Below are 19,354 nucleotides of genomic sequence, written 5' to 3'. Positions count from 1 at the left end.
GCCCCTACCCACTAGATACCTGTAGTACCTTTCAAGTTATGACCACCAAAAATGTCTCCAGACGTTGCCAAATGTCCCCTGGGGGGCAAAATAGCCTCCTTTGAGAACCACTGATTGAATCCTATATCTATCTATCTATTAATATCATCTATCTATCTATCATCTATCAATATCATCTATCATCTATCATCTATCTATCTAATCTATCCTTCAATCTTTTTTTCCTCATTGCGTACCTTGTAACTTTAAAAATACGTTCATATAATACCGTAAAGTGCTCTGCATCTGCAGAGATTCCACATGACCCCACTCAATTCAGTCTTTTACCTTTGTTAGATTTAATAAGCACTGAAACAGACCTTGTGTTATATGAAGGAGAATTTTTGACAAAACTGCTAAAAGCAAAAGAATTTTAAATCTAAACTCAGAAGAAATGTATTAATTCCCTTGACATTTATCCTTTACACTCAATACCTTGAATTTAATGTCAAAAGTACCAGAGTAACTATTAAATGAACAAAACTTTAGTGCTATAATAGTTGTGGTAAGCAGAATAATGGCTCTCCCAAAGATGTTCATGTCCTAATTCCCAGAACCAATGACTATGTTACCTTACATGGCAAAAAAGACTTTACAAGTGTGATTAAGATAAAGATTTTGAAGTAGTGAGACCGGCCTGGATTAACCACATGAGCCCAATGTAATCACCAGGGTCCTTATAAGGGAAAGAAGTAGGGGAGAGCTGGAGCCAAAAAAGGAAATGTGATGATGGAGCAGAGGTCAGAGAGAGAGACTGAGATAGAGATTTGAAGATGCTATGCTGTTGTCTTTGGTGGAAGGGACCATGAACCAGGGAATGTAGTCAGCCTCTAGAAGCTGGAAAAGACAAGGAAACGGCTCCTCCCCTACAGCCTCCAGAAAGACATCTTGCGGCACCTTGATTTTAACCTAGCGAAACCCATTTCAGACTTTCGACCTCCAAAGCTATAAGATAATAACCTTGTACTATTTTAAGCCACTAAGTTTGTGGTAATTCATTACAGCAGCAATAGGAAACTAAGGTAGTTTTTTTGTTGTTCTTTTTTGAGGGGGGAGGATCTTAGTTCCCTGACCAGGGATCAAACCCGGGGCCATGGCAGTGAAAGTGCCGAGTCCTAACCACTGGACCGCCAGGGAAGTCCCACTAAGGTAGTTCTTTACCTTTGGAATTCAAGGTGAGCTGGAACTGCATGTGGTCCTTCAAGAATTTCAGTGAAGAAAGAAGAAAACTAACACTTGGTGAACATTTACTATGTGTTAGGTACTGCAGGAATGCTTTGTTTGTTAATCAATAATACTCATAATGACTCCAGGAAGTAAGCTTTAGTTTCTCCACTTTTTTCAGAGAAACTGAGGTTAGGGAGGTTAAGTAACTTATCCAAAGTTAAGAGCAGAGCCAGGGAGGTTACCAAGATCTGCCTGACTCCATCAGAGTCACTCTCTGACTCACATCAGAGAATACTACCAAAAAGCACTCCCTACCATGATTATAAACGTTTCTGGATTCATTATATTATTATATTAGACCCCAGGCTAAATTATTTGTAAATTCTATTGGCACAAATGGTACAAATGATAATAGATGTTATTGTTCATTTGGGATTTATCAATTAAACAAATGCATTTTGGTTTATTCACTGCATGAAGTTATTTCCCCAAAAAGGAGTTGTTTACTGCCTTTTGCTTGGCTCTGGAAGACCAAGGTCTTTGGCAGACTGAGACATTAGTCTGACCTCCTGCTTAGTCTAACATTTTCATTTTAAAAAAGCCAGTGGTAAATCAAGCTGAGAGCCAGATATCCAGTCAAAAATTGATTTAGTAAGGCATTGTACCTCACCAATTACAATCCTACTTTTTGCCTTATAATGTAATCTCTTCAGCACTTACCAAATCTAAGGACACACACACACACACACACACACACACACACACACACACTCCCCTTGCCTCCTCTCTCTTTCTCTCTGTAAAAATACACTTTGGAAGAAAATATTAATAGATAAATGCAGACATCTGAGACATGATGATTCAAGCAGCAGAAATTTAAAAAAAATTATGCTCCTCACTAGTTAATGGACTTTTCCCCAAATGTGTTTTTCGCCAAAGGTAAAAAACATATTGGAAAAAAAAAAGAAAAATATTGGATATAATATTCTTATGTAGATTCTTACTTAGAATCTAAAAAGTTAAAGCCATATCTTTATAAAACAAGTAGTTTGCTTTAGGGAGAAACTATTTCTCATTCAAATTCATAACTCTCAAGCATCCTGTACATGTCCAGTAAATGATGATTAAACTGAATTCTGTAACCCACTCATATACTCAAGGAATGCTTGTACACATGAAAACACTTTATAAACTGTAGTACTTGATAAAATGTGGAAAAATATTATCACTGCTCCTATCTCATTACAAATTTTCTGCAATAAAACTCTGCTAAAAAACAATCTAAAAAGCTTCTTCACCTACCAGGGGATGATTTCCCTTGTGTTGTGTTTTCTGTTCTGTCCCTCCCACCCAGCACCCTCCCCTTCTTTGAAGTTATTTGATGGTTTGAATTGCAGTAAAGATTCTGACTGTCTCATTATCATTTTAAAACTCAAGTAAGTGATGTCTAGACTGTTGAAAAGGAGATAAAACTGAATAAAGTACTGCCACTGAAGTCTGCCCAAGTCACTTCATTTTCTTGGTTTGATTTTAAAACAATATTTCCCTTTAAGAGGCAGGTAGATTGGTAATCACCAAGATCATAGCTTTCATACAAGGTAAATGATTCCCCCCTTTTGTTCTTTTTACGGAATACACACAGTTCGGAGGGTAGCTAGAACACTCAAGATACAAATGGATAATAAAGTAATTTCTTATACTCCACTCTACCTTATTGATTTCTTTTTAAAAATTTTTAAACACTTTTATTTGGCAGTAATCTCAAACTTAGAGAAGATGCAAATATAAAAAATGCTTTACTTGATTTCTAAAGGGAAAGTTTGCTTCCTGGAGGGTATTTATCTTCATTGGAAAAACAAAAAAGAAAACCTAGGATGTAGATTAAGTAAATGAGCCAGATTCTTATGCTTCACGATTTATGAAAAGAAAACAATAAAGCATGCTAAAGTTTTGCATAACTGTTTTAAAGCAGAACTTTCTTTGCATCTCCTCTTTCATGTTCGCTTCTGAACTGTACTCATAATATAAACAGTAGAAAGAGTTAAGATGTGATTATTTTCCAGAAATGATTATATTTCTTGTGTGAACTCAAAATATGTTGATTAGAAGAATATATAGTTGGTACAAAAAGAATTAGTCGTTATATAGAATTTTTCTCTCTCTGTGTTATCCCATTTTTCTGTATAGTTGATTTTTTGTGAATCATTGCAATCAACATTCTCAGGTCTTAAATGATTTCTCTTTTACTGAGCACTTGAATTATCTGCACAGTGTAGCTTAGGAATTTTAAGAAAAAAATTTGTTTTCTATTAATGAACTCCGGCTTTTTCTCATTTTGTTTCAAACTTTCTTTTACTGAGATCCTAAATAATGTCTGATTTTTCATTTGTAAAAGTCTTAAAGGAACCAACTTTTATATTATTTGCTATATATTTTCACTTTTATCTTTCCTGTTAGTTTATGCACATACAACTAACTGTGTTATCTTTAATTTCTCTGGTTTGCACTAAGGAAGCTTGAGTTTTCTGCTATTATATCATAAAATACCTATGTCATTTTGATGTGAAATTTCCAGAGGTAGTTTCTGTGGAAAGACTTTCATGATGATTTGGTTTATATGTTTACTATCTAATATATCCTTGAACTTTAAAGACTAGATTGTCAGTTGTCAACAACACAAAACGCTATCGATGATATCCATATCAAATCATCCACGTCAATAAATTGGGAGGCAGCTTTTAGATAACACAGCAGTTTTTTATCTTTTGTGGTCCCTGCAGCTTAATTGAAGTAATATTTGACTGTTTCCAATGTGCAAAATCTGTGCTAGATATCTTTAAGGATAAAAATATGAGTGAGGTGTAGTCTAGGGTCCTGCGGAGTTTATAAAGATACAAGTATTCAAAGGTTTAAATTCAATATCTAAAGTACTAATTTGAAAGACCAGACCTAGGACCCAATATAAAAGAGTACTCAATATATTAAAGGTCAAAGTTTAACCTTAAACAAGGAATTAATTATTTAGCTCTTAAAAAATGTAATTAAACAATTAAATCAAAAGTAATTTTCCCACAATAATAAACTTTGGTGCAATAATATAAGGATCTCATGATATTAAATCCCACTTAACAACTTAACTATGATAATTCCAGTTTAAAACATTATACCCTAAGTGCGATAGTCATTTTTGATTGTTAGATGCATTGAAGTTTTATTGAAAAAATAACAAGACCTAACCAGACTCTTAACATTTCACAGTAGTTTAAATATTCAAAAACATAAACTCCAAATTGTGGTGTTAAGTAATGATGTTTTAAAATGAAATAATATATAGCTTTAATAGGAGGATCTACAAAAGTTACCAGGATCATCAAATTACATAAAGTGTAGTGCTCGTTTTATTTTTAGTTTGGTTGGGATAATAAAGAAAACTTTGTGCTGTTATATATACTTGGCCCTCTGAATTGCTGGTGATGAGTTGTGTTTGCAGCTGCCTCAGCTGCTCTGGCACCATGTTCTGGCCCATAATACTTGACTTCAGAGAATGAGACTGAACATTAGTGGAATCATCAACTGGGCACTTTTGGTTCATCCTTCTCTTCACCTTTCCTGTTTTCTGAAGATGCACTTGATAGTAGGATGCCTTCCCTCCTTATTCTGGTGTTCCCTTAGTACCTTCCTAGTGAGTACCATATGCTGACCCCATTCTAAGCTCTTTCTCGTATTAACTTAATTAATCCTCACCTCAACAACTTTATTACTCCCCTCATTTAACAGCTGAAGAAATGGAGAGCAGAGAGAGGTTAAATAACTTGCCCAAGATTACCCAGGTAGTCACAGTGTAGCTGAGGCTCAAACATAGGCAGGCTGCCCATGCTATTAACTTTATAGTCTCTGGTGAATAATTGTTGAATGAATGAAAGCCATTTTCTCTCCAAATCTATTTGAAAATGCAAGAGCTGAGATAAATTCTTCAGCTGCCTTCTTAACTCCAATCTCTGTTCCCTCTAGTCAGCATTAAATCCCACATCCAGACGGATACGTCAGGCTTTTTGTTATGCTTTCATTACTGCCCTCAGGTCTTCTGAAGCACACCAATTCACCTAAAGTATTTATCCATATATCTTACACGTGTATACATTTTAATCTTTTAAAGTGCCTCCCTTTTCTTGTGCATATGTGTTCTCTGTGAATAGAAAACTGGAAGAAACTATAAATATTTTTCCTGTGAAACATTTTGGCATGCTGCTTTTCTTCTTATTCCAGGCTGCATAATTTCAAATTTGATTCCTCACATTGACCTTTGAGAATAGCTGTTGTTATTTTTACTTATTTATCAATAATGGCAATAAGAAAAAACCCTCTAATTCTCTTATGGAGAATTCTGTACTTTCTTTCAATATCTTCTTCAATTCTAGATGGAAAGATAGGTATTCAAAGAATATTGATATATTTAGCACACTCATGAGGATATGATATATGTCATGTATGTATCAATATATGATGACAATGTATATTACATTATCATCTTAATAACTGGCAATGTAAAAACTTGTAGGAAGGTGGAGCTTGCTAACAGCAGCCTACATCTATACAAAAAGAGTTGAATCCTTGAGTTTGCAATGATACATTAACATCTAAATATAATCTCTAAATTTGATGAAGGTTGTTAAAGGCAGGACCCCTTCCAAAACCCATTTATTTATTTATTTTATTTATTTATTTTTTTTTTAACATCTTTATTGGGGTATAATTGCTTTACAATGGTGTGTTAGTTTCTGCTTTATAACAAAGTGAATCAGTCATACATAAACATATGTTCCCATATGTCTTCCCTGTTGCGTCTCCCTCCCTCCCACCCTCCCCATCCCACCCCTCCAGGCTGTCACAAAGCACCGAGCCAATATCCCTGTGCCATGCGGCTGCTTCCCACTAGCTATCTACCTTACTGCGTTTGTTAGTGTGTATATGCCCATGACTCTCTCTCGCCCTGTCACAGCTCACCCTTCCCCCTCCCCATAACCTCAAGTCCGTTCTCTAAGAGGTCTGCGTCTTTATTCCTGCTTTACCCCTAGGTTCTTCATGACATTTTTTTCTTAAATTCCATATATATGTGTTAGCATACGGTATTTGTCTTTTTCTTTCTGACTTACTTCACTCTGTATGACAGACTCTAGGTCTATCCACCTCATTACAAATAGCTCAATTTCGTTTCTTTTTATGGCTGAGTAATATTCCATTGTATATATGTGCCACATCTTCTTTATCCATTCATCTGGTGATGGGCACTTAGGTTGTTTCCATCTCTGGGCTATTGTAAATAGAGCTGCAATGAACATTTTGGTACATGACTCTTTTTGAATTTTGGTTTCCTCAGGCAAAACCCATTTATTTTTGGTAGAAAAGGGTAGAATATTAGAAAGACAGCTTTTAATTTTGACTAGAGGTAGGGCACTCTAAAAGTTAAATTTATAATTCTTGTTACAATATATTCTTAGTTTCTCATATTTAAAATAATGTACGAATTCACATCAATGGAAATGAAGAAAATCAGTGGTTTAAGAATATTTTGACCTTTGACTGCCAATATGTCAGGGATTTTTAACTGATTTTTGAAATGAGTCAATCAAAATGATAATTAGGGATTTTGATTTTAAAAGACATGTAAACTGGGATGTTGGCATTCTGTATATTTATATTCCCATTCTGCTAGGGTGGACCCATACATGACAAAAAATGAAGAACTCTGGTGCAAATCAAATATTTACATGGTTTCATAAACAGATTAAGGTGATGAGTAAAGAAATACTTAACAACGTCCATAGGCTAGATTCTGGCGGGTTTGTTATAACGAGCATGCAGAGCCTCTATAACCTTCTGACAGCCTCTAGCTCTGTTTGGCTTGTGGAGCACGGAGGCAAAATAACTCAGTGGGAACGGAAAGGATTTGAACCTTTAACTCTCTTCTGTTCAACTTGATCCCTCCATTTTTTTCAGCAAATTGAGTTATAAGCAGAGGATATAGGAGTCCACAGGCATAATAACATGGAAGTTGGAGGATTTGGGATTGGGTCCTTGTTTGGCTTTCTATACTTTACTCTGCTTGTGTGACCCAGGTAGCCAAACAGTGCATTTGGGTTTATGACCAAGGTCAGACATTCTAACTCTTCTGCTCTCCATGTGAGTGACTGCAGAGAGGGAGGTTTAAGACTCAGAGAACGGCTGTTACACAGGACATTTTCTTACGCATAAAATAGCAAATTGAAGCTTTTGTCGTAAAGAAAGTGGAATCAGTTGGCCGACAGTGGAAACAAAATCAGCATTACTGCCAGTTATTGACAGTTGGGAAGTTACTTCTGGAAACATTTTTAAAAAGTACGTTCAAGGAGCAAGTGAAGGCACGTTCTCTTAAATACACTAACCGGTTGAAATATGAAAATGTTAAATGTCTGAGCATTAAATTTAAATGATGAAGAAGAGAGATGTGCCCAAGGCATTTGCCCTGACACAGGGAGAAAAGATTACTGCAGGTGACTGAATCAGAATAGAAGTTTAGAGAAGGTTATCAAGGGAAATAAAAAGAAAAGTGACTTTTTCATCATGATGACCAGAAACACCACTAATTGCATATCTAATTTTAAAATGCTGACCTATAACTATTTTGAATAACACTGATGTGTTCTTGAAATTAAAACAAGAAAAATTAAAAAGAATGTGTGGAATAATAATGCAACACATCTGTGTAGCTCTTTAAAAGTAGTCTCTAAAATTTTTTTCTGTTTCTCTCTACGCTTGGGTTTCACACAGCAGGTCCTCAGTAGGTATTTGTGGTATTGAGTTGAATGCAATCATTGAATGCCAAAGCATATTCTAGGACTGTTTCTTCATTTGTGCCTCAAAATGTCTCTGTGAAGTAGTGGATGCACAGGGTAGGGGATATAACTGAGTACTTGTGAGGTCAGACAGAGGTCGACTGCCAGGTTATAGCAGTCAGAGATCTTGGGCTAAAGTACTGGCCCAATCTGAGCCTTAGTTTACTCCTCTGTAAAACACGGATTACAGTGGAAACTCACTGGTGAGGATACATTGCAATAGTACATCTGAAGCACTTAGCAGAGTGTTTGGAACAAAACAATACTCAGTAAGTGTTAGCTATGAAGATGTTTTAATCTGATGTTCCTGTTTAAGCAGCAGTGGTTAATTAGTCTCTGAATCACCTTAGGAGGTCTCTACTCCTAAGTCTATGCTCTTTAAAAAAAAAAAAAAAAGGAATATAAGAAAGCAATCTTTTAATGACAGCATCTTTTAAATGGCCTTTCAGATGAATAAAATATGGCTTCATGTTGACTGAATTTGGATTACGTAATTAGGAACAAATAATTGTTCATTCCTAATTTTAAAGGTATATATGGCTGACAACTTTTATTTTTATGGGCTGTTAAAACATTACTGTCTAATTATCCTATGACTAGTGGCTCATTGAATCGGGTAGACATTAACGACTCAAGAGAAAGGCATATTAGGAGGACCTGTACATTAGAGCATTAAAGGGAACCCAAATTTTCATGATATTTAAAAAAGCACAGCATATCAATTTTTGGAAAAACTCCCCCAAGAAAACCATCACCAAGATGGCGGAGTAGAAGGACGTGCTCTCATTCCCTCTTGCAAGAACACCGGAATCACAACTAACTGCTGAACAGTCATCGACAGGAAGACACTGGAACTCACCAGAGAAGATACCCCACATCCAAAGACAAAGGAGAAGCCACAATGAGATGGTAGGAGGGGCGCAATCACAAAAAAATCAAATCCCATAACTGCTGGGTGGGTGGCTCACAAACTGGAGAACACTTATACCACAGAAGTCCATTCACTGGAGTGAAGGCTCCGAGCCCCACATCAGGCTTCCCAACCTGGCGGTCTGGCAACGGGAGGAGGAATTCCTAGAGAATCAGACTTTGAAGGCTAGTGGGATTTGATTGCAGGACTTCAACAGGACTGGTGGAAACAGAAACTCCACTCTTGGAGGGCACACAAAAAGTAGAGTGCGTATCAGGACCCAGGGGAAGGAGCAGTGACCCCATAGGAGACTGAACCAGACATACCTGTTAGTGTTGGAGGGTCTCCTGCAGAGGCAGAAGGTGACTGTGTCTCACCGTGAAGACAAGGGCACTGGCAGCAGAAGTTCTGGGAAGTACTCCTGGGGGTGAGCCCTCCCAGAGTCTACCATTAGCCCCACCAAAGAGCCGGGTAGGCTCCAGTGTTGGGTTGCCTCAGGCCAAACAACCAACAGGAAGGGAACCCAGCCCCAACCATCAGCAGACAAGCGGATTAAAGTTTTATTGAGCTCTGCCCACCAGAGCAACAGCCAGCTCTACACACCACCAGTCCCTCCCATCAGGAAACTTGCACAAGCCTCTTAGCCTCATCCACCAGAGGGAAGAGAGCAGCAGTAAGAAGAACAGAAGCAAGAAGAACTACAAAAGCAAGAAGACAGGAGAAGCAAGAAGAACTATAATCCTGCAACCTGTGGAACAAAAACCACATTCACAGAAAGATAGACAAGATGAAAAGGCAGAGGGCTATGTACCAGATGAAGGAACAAGATAAAACCCCAGAAAAACAACTAAATGAAGTGGAGACAGGCAACCTTCCAGAAAAAGAATTCAGAATAATGATAGTGAAGATGATCCAGGACCTCGGGAAAAGAATGGAGGCAAAGCTCGAGAAGATGCAAGAAATGTTTAACAAAGACCTAGAAGAATTAAAGAACAAACAAACAGATGAACAATACAATAACTGAAATGAAAACTACACTAGAAGGAATCAATAGCAGAATAACTGAGGCAGAAGAACGGATGAGTGACCTTGAAGACAGAATGGTGGAATTCACTGCTGTGGAACAGAATAAAGAGAAAAGAATGAAAAGAAATGAAGACAGCCTAAGAGACCTCTGGGACAACATTAAACACAACATTCGCATTATAGGGGGTCCCAGAAGAAGAAGGGAGAGAGAAAGGACCAGAGAAAATATTTGAAGAGATTACAGTCAAAAACTTCCCTAACATGAGAAAGGAAATAGCCACCCAAGTCCAGGAAGTGCAGAGAGTCCCATACAAGATAAACCCAAGGAGAAACACGCCAAGACACATAGTAATCAAATTGGCAAAAATTAAAGACAAAGAAAAATTATTGAAAGCAGCAAGGAAAAAATGACAAATAACATACAAGGGAACTCCCATAAAGTTAACAGGTGATTTCTCAGCAGAAACAAAAGAAGAACAAACAAAATTCAAAGTTAGCAGAAGGAAAGAAATCATAAAGATCAGAGCAGAAATAAATGAAACAGAAACAAAGAAAACGATAGCAAAGATCAATAAAAAATTATCAACAAAATTGATAAACAGTTAGGCAGACTCATCTAGAAAAAGAGAGAGAGGACTCAAATCAATAAAATTAGAAATGAAAAAGAAGTTACAACAGACACTGCAGAAATACAAAGCATACTATACTACTACAAGCCACTCTATGCCAATAAAATGGACAACCTGGAAAAAATGGACAAATTCTTATAAAGGTGTAACCTTCCAAGACTGAATCAGGAAGAAATAGAAAATATGAACAGAACAATGAAATTGAAACTGTGATTAAAAATCTTCCAACAAACAAAAACCCAGGACCAGATGGCTTCACAGGTGAATTCAATCAAATATTTAGAGAAGCACTAACACCCATCCTTCTCAAACTCTTCCAAAAAATTGCAGAGGAGGGAACACTCCCAAACTCATTCTATGAGGCCACCATCACCCTGATACCAAAACCAGACAAAGATACTACAAAAAAATAAATTACAGCCCAATATCACTGATGAATATAGATGCAAAAATCCTCAATAAAATAGTAGCAAACAAAAACCAACAACACATTAAAATGATCATACACTATGATCAAGTGGGATATATCCCAGGAATGCAAGGATTCTTCAACATACGCAAATCAATCAATGTGATACACCATATTAACAAATTGGAGAATAAAAACCGTATGATCATCTCAATAGATGCAGAAAAAGCTTTTGACAAAATTCAACACCCGTTTATGATAAAAACTCTCCAGAAAGTGGGCATAGAGGGAACCTACCTCAACATAATAAAGGCCATATATGACAAACCCACAGCAAACATCATTCTCAATGGTGAAAAACTGAAACCATTTCCTCTAAGATCAGGAGCAAGACAATGATGTCCACTCTTACCACTATTATTCAACATAGTTTTGGAAGTCCTAGCCACGGCAGTCAGAGAAGAAAAAGAAATAAAAGGAATCCAAATTGGAAAAGAAGAAGTAAAACTGTCAATGTTTGCAGATGACATGATACTATACATAGAGAATCCTAAAGATGCCACCAGAAAACTACTAGAGCTAATCAGTGAATTTGGTAAAGTTGCAGGATACAAAATCAATGCATAGAAATCTCTTGCATTCCTATACACTAATGATGAAAAATCTGGAAGAGAAATTAAGGAAACTCTCCTTACCATTGCAACAAAAAGAATAAAATACCTAGGAATAAACCTATCTAGGGAGACAAAATACCTGTATGCAGAAAACTACAAGACACTGATGAAAGAAATTAAAGATGATACCAACAGATGGAGAGATATACTATGTTCTTGGAGTGGAAGAATCAATATTGTGAAAATGACTATACTACTCAAAGCAATCTACAAATTCAATGCAATCCTTATCAAACTACCAATGGCATTTTTTACAGAACTAGAACAAAAAAATCTTAAAATTTGTATGGAGACACAAAAGACACCGAATAGCCAAAGCAGTCTTGAGGGAAAAAAATGGAGCTGGAGGAATCAGACTCCTTGACTTCAGACTATACTACAAAGCTATGGTAATCAAAACAATATGGTACTGGCACAAAAACAGAAATATATATCAATGGAACAAGATAGAAAGCCCAGAGATAAACCCACGCACATATGGTCAACTAATCTGTGAGAAAGGAGGCAAGGATATACAATGGAGAAAAGACAGTCTCTTCAATAAGTGGTGCTGGGAAAACCAGACAGCTACATGTAAAAGAATGAAATTAGAACACTCCCTAACACCATACACAAAAATAAACTCAAAATGGCTTACAGACCTAAATGTAAAACCGGACAGTATAAAACTCTTAGAGGAAAACATGGGAAGAACACTCTTTGACATAAATGACAGCAAGATCTTTTTTGATCCACTTCCTAGAGTAATGGGAATAAAAACAAAAATAAACTAATGGGACCTAATGAAACTTAAAAGCTTTTGCAAAGCAAAGGAAACTATAAACAAGATGAAAAGACAACTCTCAGAATGGGAGAAAATATTTGCAAACGAATCAACAGACAAAGGATTAATCTCCAAAATATATAAACAGCTCATGCAGCTCAATATTAAAAAAACAAACAACCCAATCCAAAAATGGGCAGAAGACCTAAATAGACATTTCTCCAAAGAAGACATACAGATGGCCAAGAAGCACATGAAAAGCTGCTCAACATCACTAATTATTAGAGAAATGCAAATCAAAACTACAATGCCGTATCACCTCACACCAGTTAGAATGGGCATCATCAGAAAATCTACAAACAACAAATGCTGGAGAGGGTGCGGAGAAAAGGGAACCCTCTTGTACTGTTGGTTGGAACGTAACTTGATACAGCCACTATGGAGAACAGTATGGAGTTTCCTTAAAAAAGTAAAAATAGAACTACCATATGACCCAACAATCCCCCTACTGGGCATATACCCAGAGAAAACCATAATTCAAAAAGACTCATGCACTCCAATGTTCATTGCAGCACTAGTTACAATAGCCAGGTCATGGAAGCAACCTAAATGTCCAGCGACAGATGAATGGATAAAGAAAATGTGGAATGTATATACAGTGGAATATTACTCAGCTATAAAAAGGAATGAAATTGGGTCATTTGTAGAGATGTGGATGGATCTACTTACGGAGTGAAGTAAGTCAGAAAGAGAAAAACATATATTGTATATTAACAGATATATGTGGAACCTAGAAAAATGGTAGAGATGAACCGGTTTGCAGGGCAGAAGTTGAGACACAGATGTAGAGAACAAACGTATGGACACCAAGGGGGTTAAGCAGCTGGGGGTGGTGGTGGTGGTGGGATGAATTGGGAGATTGGGATTGACATGTATACACTAACATGTATAAAATGGATGATTAATAAGAACCTCCTGTATAAAAAAATAAACAAAATAAAATTCAAAATTTCAAAAAAAAAAAGAAAAGACAAAATAGGAAGATTTTGAGCAAGACTAATAAATAAACCAAGAGGGCAGGCATAGATAAATCATATTAGGAATAAAAAAAAATTGCAGATTGAAAAAAAATAAGAAACCATCACCAACTTCCAAAAAGCTAACATCAGAAAATATCTATGAAATATATGGTTTATCAAATTCCACAAAAACAGATCTCTTGATATGCTGCTAAAAATAGAAGCATTTCAATGGCCTCTAATGGAGACTAGTTTTACCTATACATTGTGTGGAAGGAGAGGATTAAGAACATTGTGAGGGATAAAATGGAGGAGACAAGGAAATTAAGTGTTGCTGTGGGCTGTTTAATGATAATATGTGAGTCTTTTGCCTAAAATTGTGCATAGTTTTGAGATTTTAAATATATTCATTCTTATATTAATGAATAACCATGTCTTCAAAATCTAATCTATATCTACCTATGTTTTTCTCTTATTGAATTTAATCTTAGACTATATACCAGCTATTGTCAAGGAATTGCTATATTATGTAAAGCTGGAAGAAGGGGCATGGGGTTTTCTGAAAATGTGGAATTACAATGCTTCCCTCTTATTTTTCTATTCAGCTTACATAAAGCCAAAGATAATCTAAGTGATTCTGCATAAAATCAAATACTCTTTCCTTTAGCCCTTGACAAGAAAACATGTACCTCCTTCTGTTTTCTGTGCCAGCATCAGTGACACTTTCACTATCCTGATTGTTCTATCTTGAAATCTCTGACTTTTTGAACCTCCTGCATTCTCTCCTTTGGCTTCTGCAACCAGTTAATTGGGAAGTACTGGTAATTCTCCCTCTGCCAGATGGGCTAACACCTGTTCTTCCCTTAAGATGTGGTCCCAACACCATCATTGTCTCTAGGAAGCTCTGTTGAACCCCTGAGCCCAGGTGGCCCCTCTCCTTTATATTTCAACAATACTTTGGGGATACCCATTTTATCACTGAGCTTGCCACATCTAATTATAATTATTGCCAATAATATTCTCCTAGGGCAATGGTTCTCAAGTTTCGCCACATATTCGGATCATAAATACTTAATTAAAGACCAACTAAATCAGAATCTCTGGGGAAGTGAGACCCAGGCCAACGTACATATTGTTAAAAGCAGCACTTCTCAAATTTTAAGATGCATAAAATTCACCTAAAATTCTGCTTTTGTTGAAAAGCAGATTCTGATTCAATAGATCTCAGGTGGGGCCTAAGAGTCTAAAGTTCTAACAAGCTCCCAGACACAGATGCTGCTTATGCTAAATCAGCATAAAAGTTCCCCCAAATGGTTATGTATTTTAGAACATGGGTCCCCAGCCTTTTTGGCACCAGGGACCGGTCTCTCGGAAGACAATTTTTCCACGGCGGTGGGCCGGGGGAGGGGGTGGTAGATGGTTCAGGCGGAAAGGCGAGCTATGGGGAGCGGCAGGTGAAGCTTCGCTCCCCGCGCGCCCGCCCCCCCCACCGCCCCGCCCGCCTCTCACCTCCTGCTGTGTGGCCCGGTTCCTAATAGGCCGTGCGGCCCAGAGGTTGGGACGCCTGTTTCAGAAAATAGCATCTTCCTTATCTGTATCCGTATCCACGTCTATATCTTATGCTCAAAAACTTTTACCCAATATAAGACCACTTCTTTCTATTCTGATACCTCTACCTGCCACCACCTTTTCAGGTATGTAGAGGTGTTGAGAATTGTCTCATAAATCAGAGTTTGGGTGTCAATATTTCAGCTGTAACTGGACTTCCTCACTTGTATTTACAAGTGCATCCCTCCCCAGCTGTGCCATGTCCATGTTTCTGTGTTAATCTTACTGGACACAGAACAATGCTGAGGAGCATTAAGACAGTATGAGAAGGAAGGTCTTGCTACCTTTGCTTGTGCTTCAATTTTTAAATTATTATTAATTAATTATTTTTGGCTATTAATCTATTTTTGGGTCTTCGTTGCTGTGCGCAGGCTTTCTCTAGTTGCAGCGAGCGGGGGCTACTCTTCGTTGCAGTGCTTGGGCTTCTCATTGCGGTGGCTTCTTTTGTTGCGGAGCACGGGCTCTAGGCACACGGGCTTCAGTAGTTGTGGCACTTGGGCTCAGGAGTTGTGGCTTGCAGGCTCTACAGCGCAGGCTCAGTAGTTGTGGCGCACGGGCTTAGCTTCTCCATGGCATGTGGGATCTTCCTGGACCAGGGCTCGAGCCCATGTCCCCTGCATAGGCAGGCGGATTCTTAACCACTGTGCCACCAGGGAAGTCCCTGTGCTTCAATTTTAAAGCATGATCTTGTATATTCACTTCATTGTCACTCCAGCCTCCAGACTCCATCTTCTGCTGCTTCTTGGATGCTTATGTGACTTTCTTTTTCTCCTTCTACACCAGGTAGCCTCTTGCTCCCACACCCATTCTCACATTTTCCCCCATTGTGAAGTCACTGTCATCCCTACTGACTTACCTCCAAATAACTGGAACCAAGGAACACACATATAAACAGCTGCTTATAATGTAAAAACTTCTTTCTTCTACTTTAAGTGTATTTGCTCAACCATATTACTTTTCCTTAGTTAATGCTTCTATCTGTTACATGTACAGATCAACCTTTTCAGTTTTAGGCTCTAAGTAGCTATTATTTAGTAGGGCTAATGACACAATTTAAGGTTCTATTAGCCTTTGTACACCTTTATATACCAATCTAACCACATTCCTATGGTTCCCAGAGTGTGCACCAAGGCACCCTGGTGTGCAGCAGGGAACTCACTGCAGCACCAGGAAATATTTTAAAAATTTGAGGGAAATACAGCAACATGAGCTATCAGACATCTTGCGAATTACTAGCTCAGAGTAGATCACAGTTTCAACAGCAGGTGGTGCTACATTCCTTTCGATGATGTCATATACTTATTAAGATGGGTTTCCCACAGTGCCCGTGTTAAAAAGCAAGTACCGTGTGAAAATCAATGTGGAAAAGGAAACCAGGGGTCGGTGTCCAATCTGAGAAGTTGTGCAGTGTCCAATACCTGCCCACATTCCATTAGGAAGTAACGTTATTTAAGAGTGAAATAAAAATATTATTTTTTCTATTAATTGCTATTTTAGTTACTTATTTGTTAGAACATAAATACGTATTAAGTTGTTTGGGCCTAATTATTTCTTTTGGCCTAAGGGCATTGTGAAAAAATTATCGAGATGTTACAGGCATTGCAAACCAAGAAAGTTTTGGAACCTCTGCTATAGTCTAATTTTTTTTTTTTCCCCCAAATTTCTTGACCTTGTGGATTCGGATAATCTCATCAGGTACCTGTTTACTCCAAATCTTTTAAAAGTGGACCAACCTGTTGCCACATGAGAAACGAACCTTTTTTTTTCTTTTTAAATATTTATTTTTTGTCTACGTTTAACTGTGGTAAAAAACAAATTGTAGTCTAATCCCTTTGTCTGTTGATAAAACATATAGTCCAAAGACAGATTCAGGAAAATGCCTTATCAATAGTTCAGGGACACCTCTTACATACATCTGATGTAGCAATGCTGGCACCTACGATAACTTCAATTATTGCCCTTGACTTTTTTTTTTCTAGTGTATATTTTTTATGGGTTATAACTTAAAGGAGGTGGGGCAGGGGCAGATAATGATGAGGAAGGGAAACTTATCTTGCTGCCGATAAAATATCCAAATCCAACGAATCAAACTGAAGCTGTGATTGTGAAGGGGTTTTCCCACAGTCCTCTACATTTGCCAGCCACTGAGAGATCCGTTAATTATATCATTTTACTTTTTCAATGATATAAAAGTCAGTAACCCACTTCCATGCATTACAGACAGATTTAATAGAGTGTATACAATGGAGTTTTCATCAATAACTTCTTTCTGCACCTACTACGTGCCAGCCACTAGTTCTTGTCTCACTTTACACTGCAGCTCCATGCCGTAGGTAGGCATTGCTCCATGCATTTTCTAGATGAAGAAAGTAAAGTCTGGAAAGGTTAATAGCCTGCTGTGGGCCAGACGACTGGCAATTGGCAGCACAGCGATGCAGCCTCAGATCTGCTTGACTCCACAGCTTGCAATTTTTCCCCGTGGCAATATTACTTCTCACAATTATAATCATAAAACTGATTCTTCTGAGGTTTTATCCATTGTTGCTTCTAGTATTTTGAAATATCTGGCCTTTTTTTTTTTTTTTTTTTTTGCTGTACGCGGGCTTCTCCTGTTGTGGAGCACAGGCTCCGGACGCACGGGCTCAGTGGCCATGGCTCACAGGCCCAGCCGCTCCGCGGCACGTGGGATCTTCCCAGACTGGGGCACGAACCCATGTCCCCTGCATCGGCAGGTGGACTCTCAACCACTGCGCCACCAGGGAAGCCCTACCTGGCCTTTCTTTAAAAATACATGTATTTTTATGTAAAATGGCATCACAATTTGAGAAGGAAAAGAAAAGAAAGGGGGGATCAATTATTTAAATACAGCACTTTAAAAAACTTAATCTTCTATAACAATAATGTTATTTGTATTGTAGAAAGTGCTTTAAAGATTATAAGATTATTGTTATTTTTTACAATAATTTTTTAGCCTTGCCAGTGTAGTGCTATTCAAATTTCACAGAGGAAATGGAGTGAAGTACAAGTAAGCGGGCTGTCTTCAGCAGTACACAGTATGTGAATTTCATAGCAAATACAAGGTTAGACCCTTGGGGATCCGTGTTGATGTTCACCCCTTCACTGAATACTTCCTCTCCTCCTTTATTCCACATTAATAATTCACTTCACTGGAACGATGCCTGGTTACCTCAGCCCAAGCCATGGATGGCTTTCCTTCATTTATTGTGGTAAATGCTTAAAGAGAACATTGGCACGGGGTTATTCAGGGATATTTGATAACAGATTGAAGTGTGAACATGCAGCCCCTGGAATCTGTAAAATTTATGCTTTTTGAGTGATATCCAAATATAGATGTTCCAAAATTGTAGCTGTAATCATAAAGACATTTTATCATCTCTATTATGTTTGTTCCCAGTGTGTTTACGTAAAGGATGTATGACAATTATTTTTCTTATCAATACCATGTTCTGAAACAGAGAACCTACGAAGTACAAACCTGTGTCCCTGTCTTTTTTCACTTATTTGCGGGATGCAGATATTCTGCAACGGGAATGTAGCTGATGATAAAATTTCAGTGAAAACTCATGATGACAGTATAGCTAAGCTGTTTCCCTGACTCAGCTCCAGTAATCTGGAAGGGCTGTAATAAGCGATACATCCTCATTTTACTTTCTGGAGTCAATAAAATGGTCAGATGATATTTGGAAATAGCACCTTTACATAATCATTTTTTCTCTTTCGTGAACCTTGCCACGATTAAATCATAAGTTTTGAAATGCCTAGCTCTTGCCAATTATGGGAGATAAGACAAAACAGCAACAGCAGTAACAACTAAATCTAAGGCAGTAGTGGGTTTTGAGGACAAAGGGCTCCATTTGGTCAGAGAATGGATGGCACTGTAGGTAGCAGAGTTAAAAAATAGTTAATTTGAACGTGGCCAAAGGACTAAAGCTCAGAATGTTTCCTTTCACAATGAGAAAAAGGAAACTTCTTTTCCTTACAGCTTAATCACTCTATTCCTATTTTTAATACATACTACTTTATAGAATAGCTGGACCGCATTTTTCAAGCTAAAGTAAAAATTCAAGGATTTATGATAATCCTATGCGGCTGGTTGTAGGTGTTTCGTTTTCAACGGAAGCATTTCTCTTTCTTTGTTGCAGTGCTAACATTTCTCAGCTTCTCGCTACAGTCTTCCTGAAACTACTCAAGTGAAAAAAAAAAGTCTTACCAGATAA

At 37.6% G+C, this 19,354-nt stretch overlaps 1 protein-coding gene across 2 annotated transcripts in view; it reads right to left on the bottom strand.

Moving 5' to 3' along the window:
• The window catches only part of CDH6 (cadherin 6), a 127,742-nt gene that overhangs the window by 39,191 nt on the left and 69,197 nt on the right, over positions 1 to 19,354 (bottom strand). The window lies entirely within an intron of this gene.

Source organism: Globicephala melas, chromosome 3, assembly GCF_963455315.2.
Source record: "Globicephala melas chromosome 3, mGloMel1.2, whole genome shotgun sequence".
In the NCBI taxonomy this organism is placed as follows: domain Eukaryota; kingdom Metazoa; phylum Chordata; class Mammalia; order Artiodactyla; family Delphinidae; genus Globicephala; species Globicephala melas.
The sequence above is the reverse complement of the archived record's forward strand: the minus strand, read 5'-3'. Positions and strand labels throughout refer to the sequence as shown.